This window comes from Canis lupus, chromosome 23 (assembly GCF_003254725.2).
Source record: "Canis lupus dingo isolate Sandy chromosome 23, ASM325472v2, whole genome shotgun sequence".
NCBI classification, from domain to species: Eukaryota; Metazoa; Chordata; class Mammalia; order Carnivora; family Canidae; genus Canis; species Canis lupus.
In genome coordinates, this window is record NC_064265.1 from 12,255,454 (window position 1) to 12,270,008 (window position 14,555).

At 36.5% G+C, this 14,555-nt stretch overlaps 1 protein-coding gene across 5 annotated transcripts in view; it reads right to left on the bottom strand.

The window, feature by feature from the left end:
• The window catches only part of POMGNT2 (protein O-linked mannose N-acetylglucosaminyltransferase 2 (beta 1,4-)), a 139,713-nt gene that overhangs the window by 86,044 nt on the left and 39,114 nt on the right, over nt 1-14,555 (bottom strand). The window contains exon 3 of one of the 5 annotated variants that reach the window (XM_049100092.1): nt 7,478-7,541. The exons of the other annotated variants lie outside the window; for them this stretch is intronic. The gene's annotated coding sequence lies outside the window, so the exon portion shown is untranslated. The remainder of the gene's footprint in view (nt 1-7,477; nt 7,542-14,555) is intronic. 5 annotated transcript variants of the gene reach the window in all.

Here is a 14,555-nt window from a genome sequence, read left to right on the forward strand (position 1 = left end):
TCTTTCACAGTTCTGGAAGCTAGAAGTCTGAAATCAAGGTGTAGAGAGGGTTGGTTCCTTCTGAGGGCTGTGAGAAAGAATCTATCTGTTCTCTTTCTCTTCGCTTCTGGTGATGGTCAGCAATCCTGGACTTTCCTTCACTCGCAGGTGTATGACTCTAATCTCTGCATCTTCACAGGACCATCTTCTCCTCTGTGTTCCTTCTGTGTCTCTCCTTCTCAACTTACACCCTAATCAAGTATGACCTCATCTTAACTTTGCATATTACACCTGCAAAGACTATTTCCAAATAGGGTCCCATTCACAGGAACCAGGGGTTAGTACTTCACGTATCTTTTTGGAGGACACCAGTCAATACATATTCTACACAAGCTAGAATATTCATAAAAGCAGTATTTGTAACAGTATAAAACTGAAAACTATTCAACTGCTCATCAACAGTCAAACAGATAAATAAATCATGGTATATTCATGCAACGGGATCCCATAAAGCAATGAAAATTCACAACCTATAACTACAGACAACAAAACAGGTGAATCTCACAAACATAACATTGAGCAAAATAAATAAGTAAATGAAACAGTATTTATGGTATGATTCTATTTACACAAAACATAAAACCAGGCAAAGCTATTCAGTTAGAAATTAGGAGAGTGTGTATACTTGGGGAGGTTAGTGACTGGAACAGAGTGTGTGGAAGGCTTTCTGGGGTGCTGGAAATCTTGTTTCTTAATCCAAGTGCTGGTTATGTGAGTGAGTTTAGTTTGTGAACATTCATTCAATGATAAACACTTATACTATATGTCCTCTGTGTGTGTTATACTTTGATTAAAAGACTTTTAAAAGTCATGGTTATGACTTGAGGTTTTCTCTTATATATCCATGTTTAATTTCTACACTATTTTTTTTCAAAGAAGCCATCAAGCATTGTTAATAAATCTACCAGGAATCAAGTGACAAATATTTATTGGCATCAACTATGCTCACTTTGCTACCTTTGAAGATTACTAAGAACCTAAAGGGGTTCTGATATAAAAACTGAATAAATGGCTGAATAACATATACATTTAACAATTTTTGGCAATAGGGACACCTGGGTGGCTCAGTGGTTGAGCATCTGCCTTGGGCTCAGGTCCTGATCCCAGGCCTGGGATAGAGTCCCGCATCAGGCTCCCTGTGGGGAGCCTGCTTCTCCCTCTGCCTGTGTCTCTGCCTGTCTCTCTGTGTCCCTCATGAATAAATAAATAAATAAATCTTTTTTAAAAATTAATTTTCGCAATAAAAATAATCAGGATTCTAATTGGTTTAGCTGTCTGGAATATTCAACTTGTAATCAAGTAATAAATAAGGACATTTTTTACACAAATAATTCCAATATTAAGGTTTCTAGAAAATATCCCTAAAATCAAAACCAAAGGGGGAAGAAGTAAAACTTTTAAAATTACTATATATTTTTTGAACAGATAATTCAGACATATGGTACACAATCCAAATGGTCAAAAGGGTATTAAATAACTTTAAAACTATCCTGGGTTCTCTAGCAATAACAATCCTGGTTGAGGTGAAGCCTGGGAAATTACAAGTACTACAAATGGGCATAAACTTGGCTCACAAGAAAATAATTCTTTTTCACAAGAATTCTTAAGAGTCTTTGGATATTAAGAAAGGCCCAGGTCACTATTTTTCAAGGAAATACGTACACATATATTTTTTAAATTCCCAAACATGGGGCACCTGTGTGGTGCAGTCTGTTAAGTAAACGGCTCATGGTTTTGGCTCAAGTTGTGATCTCCGAGACCTGAGGTCAAGTCCTGTATTGGGCTTTGCACTCTGCACAGAGTCTGTTTGGGATGGTCCCTCTCTCTCTCTTTCTCTCAAATAAATAAATAAATCTTTAAAATGCCCAAACAGGTAACAAATTTAATAATTTTAACACTAAATGATCCCAAACAACGTAACGGTGCAATTCACTACAGATAATGTCAAAAGTCATAATGTAGGTTCTTCGGACTATGAAAGTACTATCCTAGATGGTGGGGCTACATTAGAGAACAGAACAGACAAAAATCTCTGCCCTCATAGAGTTTATGTCCTAGGTGGAAGGAGATAGACAATAAACAGTAAATATACTAAATATGCTAATTCTATGGTATGGTAGAGGTGAAAAACTCCCATGAGAAAAGAGCAGAGCAAGATAAAAATACTTAGGGGAGAGTGGGGAGGGACTGTAATTTTAATGAAGTGGGCAGACGAGGCTCCTTGGGAAGGTGACAATTGAGTGAAATCTTTTCTTTTTTTTTTAATTGAGTGAAATCTTGAAGAATAAAAGGGACCGAGCCATCTGGATACCTGGGAGGAAATCACTTCAAGTAGAGGGCACAGATGTTGAAAAGGCACTGAAATGTAACCACATCAGCATGTTTTAGGAATATACAAAGACATATTCCTAAAACATATTCCAATGTCTGGAGAGGAATATGTGCACGGGAGAGTATGGGGAGATGAAATAAAGAGGTAAAGGGGGCCCAGATGATACAGAGCCTCTTAGGCACCATCAGGACTTTAGCTTTCACTCAGAGAAATGGGAAGTCATTAGAGGGATTTGGGCAGAAGTGTGACTTTAACGTGACCACTCTGGCTGTCATGATAAGAATAGATTTTAAGAGGCAAGAATGAAATTAGTGAGACCAGAAAGGAGGCTAATTCAATAATCCAGGTGAGAGATTATGGGGGTTTAAGTCAGGACCATAGCAGCACAAATGGTAAGAAATGATTGTATGTGGACATACTCTGAATGCAGAGCCAGCAGGATTTGCTGACAGACTGGATGAAGGTGGAGGCCGTATGAGAGAAAGACAAACATCAAGGAAGATGCCAAACCAAGGATCAAGAGGTGAAAGATGGAGGCCTGAGTAGGATTGGAGTGGAAGGTAAGGAACTGTTTGAATTTGATAAGACTGAAATGCACTCTCAGTCTCAAATACAGATGTCCAGTGGGCAGTTGGGCACAAAGTTCTAGACCTTAAGAAAGAGATCTCAGCTAGAGATACTTGGAGAGTCTTCAGTGTGCAATGCCATTGAAAGCTATGGGAGTAGGATGAGTTTGCCGTGACAGTGAGTGTAGTAAAGAGGAGCGGTCCAAGGTCCAAGCTCTGGAGCCTTCTATCATTAAAAGAGTTGGGAGATGAGGAAGAACCAGGGACAAGGGAAAGAACCTCAGGACTCATGGGGACAACCTGGGCACTGCGGAGACACAGAAGCCAAGTGAAACAAGTGTTTCCAGGAGCTAGGAACAATCAGCTAGGTTACCCACAGCTCAAGAAAGGGAAAGACTGAGAATGACCAGCAGGCTGACAAGGTGGAAGGTCACTCTGACCTTGATGAAGGCAATATGGTGGGGAATGAAAATCTATGGATTTAAGAGAGACTGAGCGGAGAGGAATTGATACCACACCCTTCTGTAAAGGGAAGCAGTGAATTGGGGCAACAGTTGAAGGGGAAGAGTCCTTGGGAGGGATTTTTAAGATGGGGGAAGTAAGAGCACACCCAATGGGGCCCTTGGGTCCTTTCCCTCCCCACTCCTATAAGCCTTGTATGAACTTATGTTGCAATAAAGATGAAATACTTAGGGAAACTCCACAAATCTTAGATATCCTTGCTATTCAGATCAGTATCCAGAGAAATCTTACATATTTCAAGTTTCAAGTTTGTTCAGATAGCCAGATTGGGTTTTGGGGGATTTTCTTTGATAAAAAGCCAAATCTTATAAAACTCTAACTATGAATTCTTGCCTCAAAATAGGAACCAGTTCTGCATTCTTCAGAGGATTTAAGAGGAAGAGTCTAATTTCAGTTTACAGTAATTATTTTAAGAGCATACCTTCTTGATTAAGGCTGCTGGTGTTGGAATCCCAGCTCCACCACAAATTAGCCAGGTTATTTTGTATAAGTTACACAATCTCTCTAAGTTTCGGGTTCCCCATTTGATAAAACCAAGATAGTAATCACACTTAATCCATAGGATTATAGTGAGGATTAAATAAAATAATACTTTAGAACAGAACAGTGCCCAGACTGTGGTCAATAAGAAATGTTCTTCACTTTTCATAATCCTGTATTCCAATGAGCAAGGCGTAAATCATGTTTTGGTATATTTTAATTACACCTGAGAGGCCATTTAGTAAGATACATTTTTGGCATATGAATAAATGACCTCTTAGTTAATCTGTTTAATTTTTAAAAAACTATTCTCCACAAAGGCCTTCTTGGGAACTGTGACAGTTTTGTCACTAGGTGGCACCTGAGTGACTCCAGGAGAGTGAAACAAGGCGTCTTAAAGAGCATCTGACTCAGCATCAGCTTATATCAGCGGCCAGAAGGATTCACAGGTGTGGTTAAGTCGTCCTGCAAGGAATTCACAGAATGTTTCAAAATTCATTTGCCAATATTAAAAAACCAGATCTCCTATGTAAACAGATTCCCAGTCTCTCAATAAAGTGGAAGATCTGGCAAGTCTGGGCTTGGAGTGGTGCCTTCTTTAGGCTGGGCTGGTATTCACTAGCCAGCACAGATCCCACCAATCCAGCCCACCTGCTCTCTCCTCTGTCTCTCTTTGGCTCCTCTAGGCCTTTGAGTTTGTAACCTCTAATTCATCCAGTCCTTCCTTTCCAGATGTAGAGTCAGAAGTCCTACAGAGAAGTTGAGGGTTGGTACTAGAATCCCAACCCTCAGGCCAGGGCTCCTTTTTTAGACCTTGTATTGTTTCTTATACATCTGGTTGCTTTCAGAGAATGACTGGAGCTAAAAACAGGGAAGCCACAGTAGAACTGAAATTTGGGGATTTGGGGGCACCGCTGAGATGATTAAAATGGGGTATGGGAAAAAGTAGAGGTCATAGGATTCTTTCCTTTTCTTTGTGAAAAATAGCTTCATTATATTTTGGGGGAAATAATATATGTTCAGTGCAAAAGATTCAAACAATACAGAAAAATACAAAGCAGAGGAAAAAGATTCTCCAAGATTCTACTTTCATTTATAACTTCCATTTACATTGTAGTATATATCCTTCCAGCCTTCTTTCTGTATATTTATAGATATACTTAACATAGGCACTTTATGGGCCAAGGAAGGCCTGGGAGTATGGGGCTTTAGAATTCACATATAGTCTTCATTGGCTTCCCTCCAGCCAATTCTTTGATGTGGCCAATTGGGAGTTTCTTCGGTCATATGAAAGCACTATGCAAATGCAGCAACAAGCCTATTTGTTCACCCCAATTCTCTTCCAATCAGATTGTTATTCAGCTCACATATATAGAAATTCTATATGGAAATTCCGGAACTGCCACAGTGAGTGTTTGAAATTTTCCTAAATGAGAACATCCAAGTTGTTCTGTAAATTGTTTTTTTCCACTAATAGTATTCTTAGACTATCTGTCCCTAGTTTATAAATACAGATTTTTTAAAAGATTTTATTTATTTATTCATGAGAGACACAGAGAGAAAGAGAGGCAGAGACATAGGCAGAGGGAGAAGCAGGCTCCTAGCAGGGAGCCCGATGTGGGACTCCATCCAGGGTCTCCAGGGTCATGCCCTGGGCTGAAGGTGGCGATAAACCGCTGAGCCACCCAGGCTGCCCTATAAATACAGATTTTAAAAAATATATATATTTCTCACCTTCCAGAACATCCTAAGCATCCTCAAGATAAGCTCATTGATCTCTTCAACAGATTTTGTTCATCCAATTGGTGATTAAAAAGAGGAGGCCACCTAATTGGAATCTGGAGTATAAATTCTAAAGTCTATGTAAATGCTCATGGTAGACATTAATAGGAACAATTAGTTTCTCAATGATTCTATTGATCAGGTTTTGCTGCAATAATGTTATATAATAAACAAACCCCAAAATGTCAGTGATTTATAACAACAGACATTTGTTTTTCTCTCAATGGTCTGTGTGCTGTATGTGGGTTGATCAGGCTTGCCTTGGCCTTAGATTCTGGTCTGCTCTACTTGATTGCCTTCCAGGAGCCAGGCTGAAGGGGCAATGGCTACTTGCCAGAATGCAGAAGGTTAACACAAATTTCACAAATTCACAAATTTCACAGACATGTGAATGGTCAGACACAGCATATGTTACATCCACACACATTCTATAAAAACACTACCTATCACAAGGACCAACCAGGATAGAATGAAATTTAGGCTGAGACCTACTCTTAAGCCCTATAAATGCAGTTTGAACTCATACTACTTGAGAATCACAACAGTTTTGTCTAGTATGCCCCTTAATCAAAGACCCTTTGTCATCGGAGATCCATAATGACAGGTCCTCTCTGATCATACTCACTCTACCTTTATGTTTTATATGCTCTATGCTCTTCTATCTGTGCTTTTTATGCTGTTTAGAGTTATACACTTGGGTTTTTAACAAACGAAGGATTAAACTGCCCGTCAATTTTTGAATGTGGAAAGAACTATTTTCACCTTTGTTTTTCCTTACCAAAGCTGTACCAATCAGCAAAAATAAATCTTCCTGTGAATAAAAACAAAGAGTACTGTTGCCAGGCAACAAATAAGAGCATTATTTTTATAGTTTTTTTGGAAGGTATAGCATCTTGCTCCACAGTTTCCATGGAGAATCCCAATTGTCAAGATTAATCAAATGCTGGAAAATTGAAATTTATGCAAAGAAGTTAGCTTAATAAGCAATTACCTATGCTAAGGGACAACTAGGAGAAATATTTAGATAAAACCTCTTACCACAAATGAAGCATTATCTCCTGGCATCAAATGACTCAAGTGAAGACTTTTATGTGTGTCAACTGTTTTTCTAAAGGTATTGCAATCATATTTCATTAAAATTACAAATTACATGTATACCATTTCCAGTATAAATCACCACTGAATGTTTAGAGTGCATATGAACTGCATCAGAATACTGTGAGAAATAATATACAAAGAATGGTTGTAAACCAACATGTCTCTATTTTGTAAGCATGTGAGCAGTGTGTTGATTTCTAAAGTTCTTCCTAATAAATTGATGAGAGAATACCCAAGATCATTCAGAAGAAGTAAATGGAGGGAGGGCAAAGTTCAGAGAGTAGTCCTATCAGATATTAAAACATGCAAAATAAGGAGAGAAAGGTGTGGCTCTGATGCAAGAACAGGCAGCCAAATAGAATGGACTATGTAGGCACACTTGATAAAAAAGACATACAATTAATTGGGTAAAAGAAGATATACAGGGCAGCCCAGGTGGCTCAGTGGTTTTAGCGCCGCCTTCAGCCCAGGGCCTGATCCTGGAGACCTGGGATCGAGTCCCACATCAGGCTCCCTGCATGGAGCCTGCTTCTTCCTCTGCCTGTGTCTCTGCCTCTCTCTCTCTCTCTCTTTCTGTCTCTCATGAATAAATAAATAAAATCTTAAAAAAAAAAAGAAGATATACAAGTGACCAATAAGTACATGCAAAGATGCTCACCATCATGGACACATCAGGAAGATCAAAATCACAATGAGATACCACTTCACATTCACTAGGAAGTCTATAATAAAAAAAAAAATAATGAGTATTGGCAAGGATGTGGAGAAATCATAACACTGTTGGTGGGAATGTAAATGATGCAGCCTATTTAGGAAATAGTCTGGCAGTTCTTCAAAAGATTAAACATAACTGTTTGACCCAGCAATTCCATTCCTGGGTATATCCTCAAAAGAACTGAAAACATATACCCACATAAAAACTTGTACACAAATATTCATAGCAGATCAGACCTTTAATCAATATTAAACTTGAAAATCATTCCCAAACAAGCCAGAGTTAAAGAAAAATGTTAAAACAAAAGGGTAGTTTTGGCATGTAAGCCAGCACTAAGGACAACAGGAAGGAAGGTGGGGAGAAGCCTGGGCTTTGTGTGATCACAGAACTGCCATACCAGTCCTGAACTACTTAGCTCTGGACTTTTATGTTTAAGCCACTCCTATTTGAATTTTCTGTAAAATTGGCCAAATTCTAATCCCAAGTGGTATAGTGTCTTATATAACTTTTTAAGTATCCTCAATACTTTCTTTTCAGAAACTTACAAGAACTCTTAATAAATTAAGGAGGAAAACTAGATATTCACATTCAAAAGAATGAAGTTAGGTCCCCTAAGATCTAAAACTATGAAACTCAGGATCCCTGGGTGGCGCAGCGGTTTAGCGCCTGCCTTTGGCCCAGGGCGCGATCCTGGAGACCTGGGATCAAATCCCACATCGGGCTCCCGGTGCATGGAGCCTGCTTCTCCCTCTGCCTATGTCTCTGCCTCTCTCTCTCTCTCTCTCTGACTATCATAAATAAATAAAAATTAAAAAAATAAAATAAAATAAAACTATGAAACTCTTAGAAGAAAACATAGTGGAAAGACTTCATGACAATTGGATATAACATCAAAAGCACAAGTGACAAAAGGAAAAAAACAAATAAACTGGACTTCATTAAATTAAATATTTCTTATAAAAGAAAGGATACTGTCAATAGAGTGAAAAGGCAGCCTATCGAATGGGAGAACATATTTGTAAATCATATCATCTGATAGGGGATTAATATCCAGCATATATAAAGAAGCCCTACAATTAAACAACATGAAATCCTGATTTTAAAATGGGCAAAGAACACAAACATTTCTCTAACGAAGATATACAACCAATAAGTACATGAAAAGATGTTCAATAGCATTATTCATTAGAAAAATGCAAATCAGAACTACAATGTCATACCACTTCACACCGATTAAGATGGCTATTACCAAAAACAAAACAAAACAGATACCAAGCGGTGAGGATAGAGAGAAATTGGAACTCTTCAGCATTGCTGGTGAGAATATGAAATGTAAGCTCTGCTGTGGAAAACAATATAGTGGTTCTTCAAAGAATTATGGGCTCATGGGTGGCTCAATAGGTTAAGTATCTGCCTTTGGACCCAGAAAAACTCAAATGCCTTTTTTAGACCATTTGCAATTCTTCCACCTGCTAGATACTTCTTGAGCTAACAAATATGCACAAATAAGCTCACTTCTTGAACTAACTAACATATACTCAGGGCTAAGTGTTTTGGTGAGGGTAGTGTTAGTTGTTGACACTACTTTCTGAGGGTTAGTTTAACAATTTGTTTTCCTAAAATTGAGTTGGGGTTCAGTGAGGTAATGGGAATTTAGAAGGGCAAGGAAAATAAGGAGGGGAAAGAGGAGAACAGAAAATGAGAGGCAGGACAGAAAAATGTTCAAAGAGGAGCATTTCAGAATAGGACCAGGAAGGAAGGTAGGAAGAAAAGGCAAGATGGGCTATGTAAAAGGTAGGAGATAGAAGTATATCCACAAGATTTTTGTTCAAATGGATCTGCCTTACAACACCCACACAGCAAGAATATTATTTAAATCTTGACTTGTATCCTCCACATTAGACTAACTACAGTGTCTATAGTAAGTCTATAGTTGTATTAATACTATAGAAATTGGATTTCTGTGTTTTCTATTTAGACAAATATTTCAGCCCATAAATGTATTATTTTCAGCTATATGACAGAAAAAAAACAACCTAAAACAAAAATCTTGCTTGGTTTCATATTTTTCCTCATAAAATAAAAGATCCAGGCACCCATGATGGTCTAGAAACTGTCACAAACCTGGATGAAAGCAGAAATTGGCTTTGGAGCAAAAGGGATAGATGCACACCAAATAGCTGAAATAATCTTGAAAAAGAAGTACGGAATTGGAGAATTCAACTGTCCTGATCTCAAAAATTACTACAAAAATACAGCAATCAACATAATGCATAATGAATGTATTAGCATAAGAGTAGACAGCAGAACCGGTGAAATAGAGAATCCAGAAATAAACCTAAACTTTTATGACCAATTGATTTTAAACAAAGGTGTCAAGACCATTCAATGAGGGAAAGAATAGTCTCTGTAGACTGAATATTCACATGCAAAAGAATGAATATGAGTCCCTATATCACACCACACACAAAAATTAACTCCAGATGGGTCCATGACCTAAATGTAAGAGCTAAAACTATAAAACCCTTAAAAGAAAAGAAAGGCGGGGGGGTAAATCTTTCTAACCTGAGATTTGGCAATGGATTCTTAAATACGACACCAAAAGCACGAGCAACTCAAATACATTAGATAAATTGGACTTCACCAAAATTAAAAACTTCTGTGCATCACAGGACATTATCAAGGAAATGAAAAGACAACCTAGGGAATAGGAGGAAATGTTGTGTGATAAGGGTCTAGTGTCCAGAATATATGAAGAACTCTTACGATTCAAATGTAGAAAGACAAACAATCCAATTTTAAAATGAGCAAAGGGCTTACATTTCTCTAAAGAAGGTGTACAAATGGCCAAGAAGCACATAAAATGATGTTCATCATCATTAGCCATTAGGGAAAGGCAAATCAAAATCACATGAGGTACCACTTCACATCCATAAGGATAGCTATAATTAAAAAAAAACACAAACAGAAAATAACAAGCATTGGCAAGGATATAGAGAAATTGGAACCCTTATACTTTGTGGTGGGAATGCAAAATAGATCAGTCCTAGTGGAAAACTGTCAGTTCCTCCAAAAAGTTAAACATACTGTATGACCCTGAAATTTTACTCCTAGGTATAGACCCCAAATAATTGAGAACAGGCACTGAAACAGGTACATGTACCCACTCACAGAAGCACTATTCATGATAGTAAATGGAAACAGCCCAAATGCCCATCAGTAGATGAACAGATAAACAAATTGCAGTGTATACATACAATAAAATATCACTTAGCCATAAAAAGAAATTGAGTGCTGATACATGCCACAGCATGGATGACCACTAACACGTTACGCTAAGTGAAAGAAGCCAGATGCAAAAGGTCATATGTTAGAGGATTACTACTTATAGGAAATATCTAGAATAGATAAATTCATAGAGACAGAATGCAGATTGCTGGTTTTGAGGAGCTGGGAGCAGGGCAGGAGGGAGAGGAGAGCAAGTTGTATTTGATGGTTAAAGGGTTTACTTTAGAGTGATGGAAATTTTTTTTACAAGTAGATAGAGGTAGTTCTTGTGCAATATCATGAATGTACTGAATGCCACGGAATTTTTCACTTCAAAATAGTTAATTTTATATAATGGAAATTATACCTCAATATATTATTTTTAAAAAGGGAAATATCCATTACAAATAACATATTGCATGTTATCCTGAAAGGTTAGAGTCAATGTCTGACTAAAACCTAGTGACCTGAATTGTCAAAAACTAAACTCACAGACTTCATAAAGTTGATTGTCTTTTCTCCTTGTGCCACTTTAAATTCTTTCTAGGTCTCTGTGAGAGATTAGGGTCACTATGACACAAGTGGGGGAAACACGGAAGGGAAAGAATTCCTGGTAGGGCGATTCCTGACTGCTGGTCACATTATCAGTAAAATCTCTGTGATTCTCTAAGTCTAATGACAAGCGGAACCCCTAAATGAAGCTTTATAAGTATGACATCTTTTATAAACATAATGACTTCATACTTTATTAGTATAATAGTATTCTGTATTACCTAAGACATTCTATAAGAATGTCTATAAATTACTTTAAAATGCTATGACCTAAGGTGTGATATATCAGGTTGAACAATGAAAAACTGCAGATACTCAAGTTTTTGCCCTACAAATTTGGCCATTTCATATCATTTCGTGTCTAATAACTGCATGCATTAGCTTTGAACTACAACAATAATGTCCTACAACATTAAGGAGTCAATAGCCTTAATCATACCTCAGAAAGGCATTTAATCACTTGATCAGAAAGACATATTTATCAGGTTTAGTTTTATACATGTTGGGTTGGAAGTACTTGCAGAATAGCCAAGTGGAGATGTTCAGGAGGCCATTGGGTATAAGCCTCTGGAGCTTAAGAGAGATTTAGGCTGCAGAATAGGTTCCAGAGAAATCAGAACAGATTTGGTAATGGAGCTGTGGGATTAGATGAGTTTTTTCAGAGAGAGTATCTTCACATAACCCTGTTGAAAAAGAAGGTAAAACAAAACAAAACAACCAATTGTCTCTAGATACATAAATCACCAATTTGGCAAGGCAGTAAACTTGGTGAGTGACTCATATTTTCTTTGAAATGTTCTGCTTTTAATCTTCAATAAATTGGTAGCCTAGGCTATCAAATGGTCCATATGATAAATTACATATATATTATTCTGAGGTTACCCAAGTGTTAATAATAGTGGCTGTGGCAGAGATTATTAATAGGAGCTCCCTGCAATCTTTCTCTTTGTCTTCTTCCTTAGTAATAAGAACCCTGATGTTTAGCAAGGGACATTGGTGCCCAAATTACTAACTCAATCCCAATAGAACTATATTACTAGGGTTCTATTCAGATTTTCCATTTCTTCTAGAGCTAGTTTTAGTAGTTTGTGCCTTTTCAAGAATTTTTCCAATTCATCTAAGTTATCTAATTTCTTGCATATAATTGTCTATAGAACTTCCAATACTTTTTATTTATGTTAGGGCTATAGCAATGTCCTCTCTTTTATTACTGATTTTAGTAATTGGAGTCTTCTCTTTTTTTCTTAGTCTATCTAAAAATTGTCAATTTTGTTGGTCTTTTCAAAAAACCAACTTTTAGTTTTGGTGATTTTCTATTTTTATTCTATATTTCACTTATTTCTATTTTAACCCTTATTATTTCCCTCCTCCTGCTTGTTTTGGGTTTAATTTGCTTTTCTTCTTCTAGTTTCATAAAATAGAAGGATAGGCAACAGATTTGATATCTCTCCTTTTTGAGAATGTAGGCATTTAAAGCTATAAATTTCCCTGTGAGCACTGCTTTATCTGAATCGTGTAAGTTTTAGAATATTGTGTTTTCATTTTCATTCATCTCAAAGTATTTTCTAACTTCATTAGTGATTTCTTCTTTGACCCTTTATTTATGTTGTTTAATTTCCACATACTTGTGAATTCCACAAAAATTCTTCTGTTATTGAATTTAATTTCATTCCATTGTGATTGAAGAAGATACTTTGTATGATATCAATATTTTAAAATTTATTGAGTTGTGCTTTACGGCTTAACATGAGTTCTATCCTGGAAATGGTCCATGTGCACTTGAGAAGAATATATATTCTGTTGTTGGATGTAGTGTTCTATAGATGTCTAATAGGCCTAGTTGGTTTATAGTATTGTTTAAGTCTTTTAATTTTTTTTCTGACCTTAAGTCTTCTATTTTCTTGTTGATCTTCTGTGTAGTTTTTTGTTCATTGTTGAAAGTAAGATATTGAAGTCTCCAACTATTATTGTTGAATTGTCTATTTTTTGCCTTTAATTCTGTCAGTTATTTGTTCAATTATTTTTTGGCTCTGTTATAAGGTGAATACATATTTATAATTACTCCATCTTGAGGGATTGATTCTTTGATCCTTAGAAGGATTTCCTTCCTCATTTCTAGTAACAATTTTTATCTTAAAGTCCATTTTTGTGTGATATCAGTACAGCCATTGCAGCTTTCTTTTGGTTATTCTTTGCATGGTATATCTTTTCTCATCCTTTTGCTTTCAACCTATTCAAGTCTTTGAATCTAAAGTGTTTCTTGCAGATACAACATAGTTGGATCTCTTTTTTAACCATTCTGCAATCTCTGTCTTATATTATTTAAACCATTTACATTTAATGAAATTATTACTAAGACAGAATTTATGTCTATCATTTTGTTGTTTCCTATTTGTCTCATGTATTTTTTTATTCCTCCATTATTACCTTGTCTTGTGTAAAATATTTTCTACTGTACCATTTTTATTCACTTGTAGTTTTTTTTTAGAATATATATATATATATTTAGTCGTTTTATTAATGGTTGTCTTGGAGATTATAATTAACATCTATATTTCAATAATCTAGTTTGTACTAGTGACAACTTTTTTTTTTTTAAATTTATGATAGTCACAGAGAGAGAGAGAGAGAGAGAGGCAGAGACATAGGCAGAGGGAGAAGCAGGCTCCATGCACCGGGAGCCCAACGTGGGATTTGATCTCTAGTCTCCAGGATTGCGCCCTGGGCCAAAGGCAGGCGCTAAATCGCTGCGCCACCCAGGGATCCCTACTAGTGCCAACTTAATTTCAATAATACAGGAATTTTTCTCTGATATAAGTGCATTCCCTCTCTCCTCCTTTGTGCTATTATTGACATATAAAGTACTTTGTTAGATATTATATGCCCTATGACACATATTTATAAATATTGCTTTATGCAGTTGTCTGTTAAATCAGATGGAAGAAAAGAGTTTCAAACAAAAGTTACATTTATACAGTCTTTTATATTTATCTATGTGTTATCTTTTTTTTTCTATGTGTTATCTTTACAAGTGTTCTTTATTTCTTCATGTGAGAAGTGGGAGATGTGAACAGGACAAATTAAAATGCCACAAAGCTCATTGTTCTTACCATAATTCAGTGATATTTCTTGAATAAATATTTCTTGGATTATTGCAAGTCTTTGATTTATATCCAGCATTCTGAAAAAGATTTTGACAATT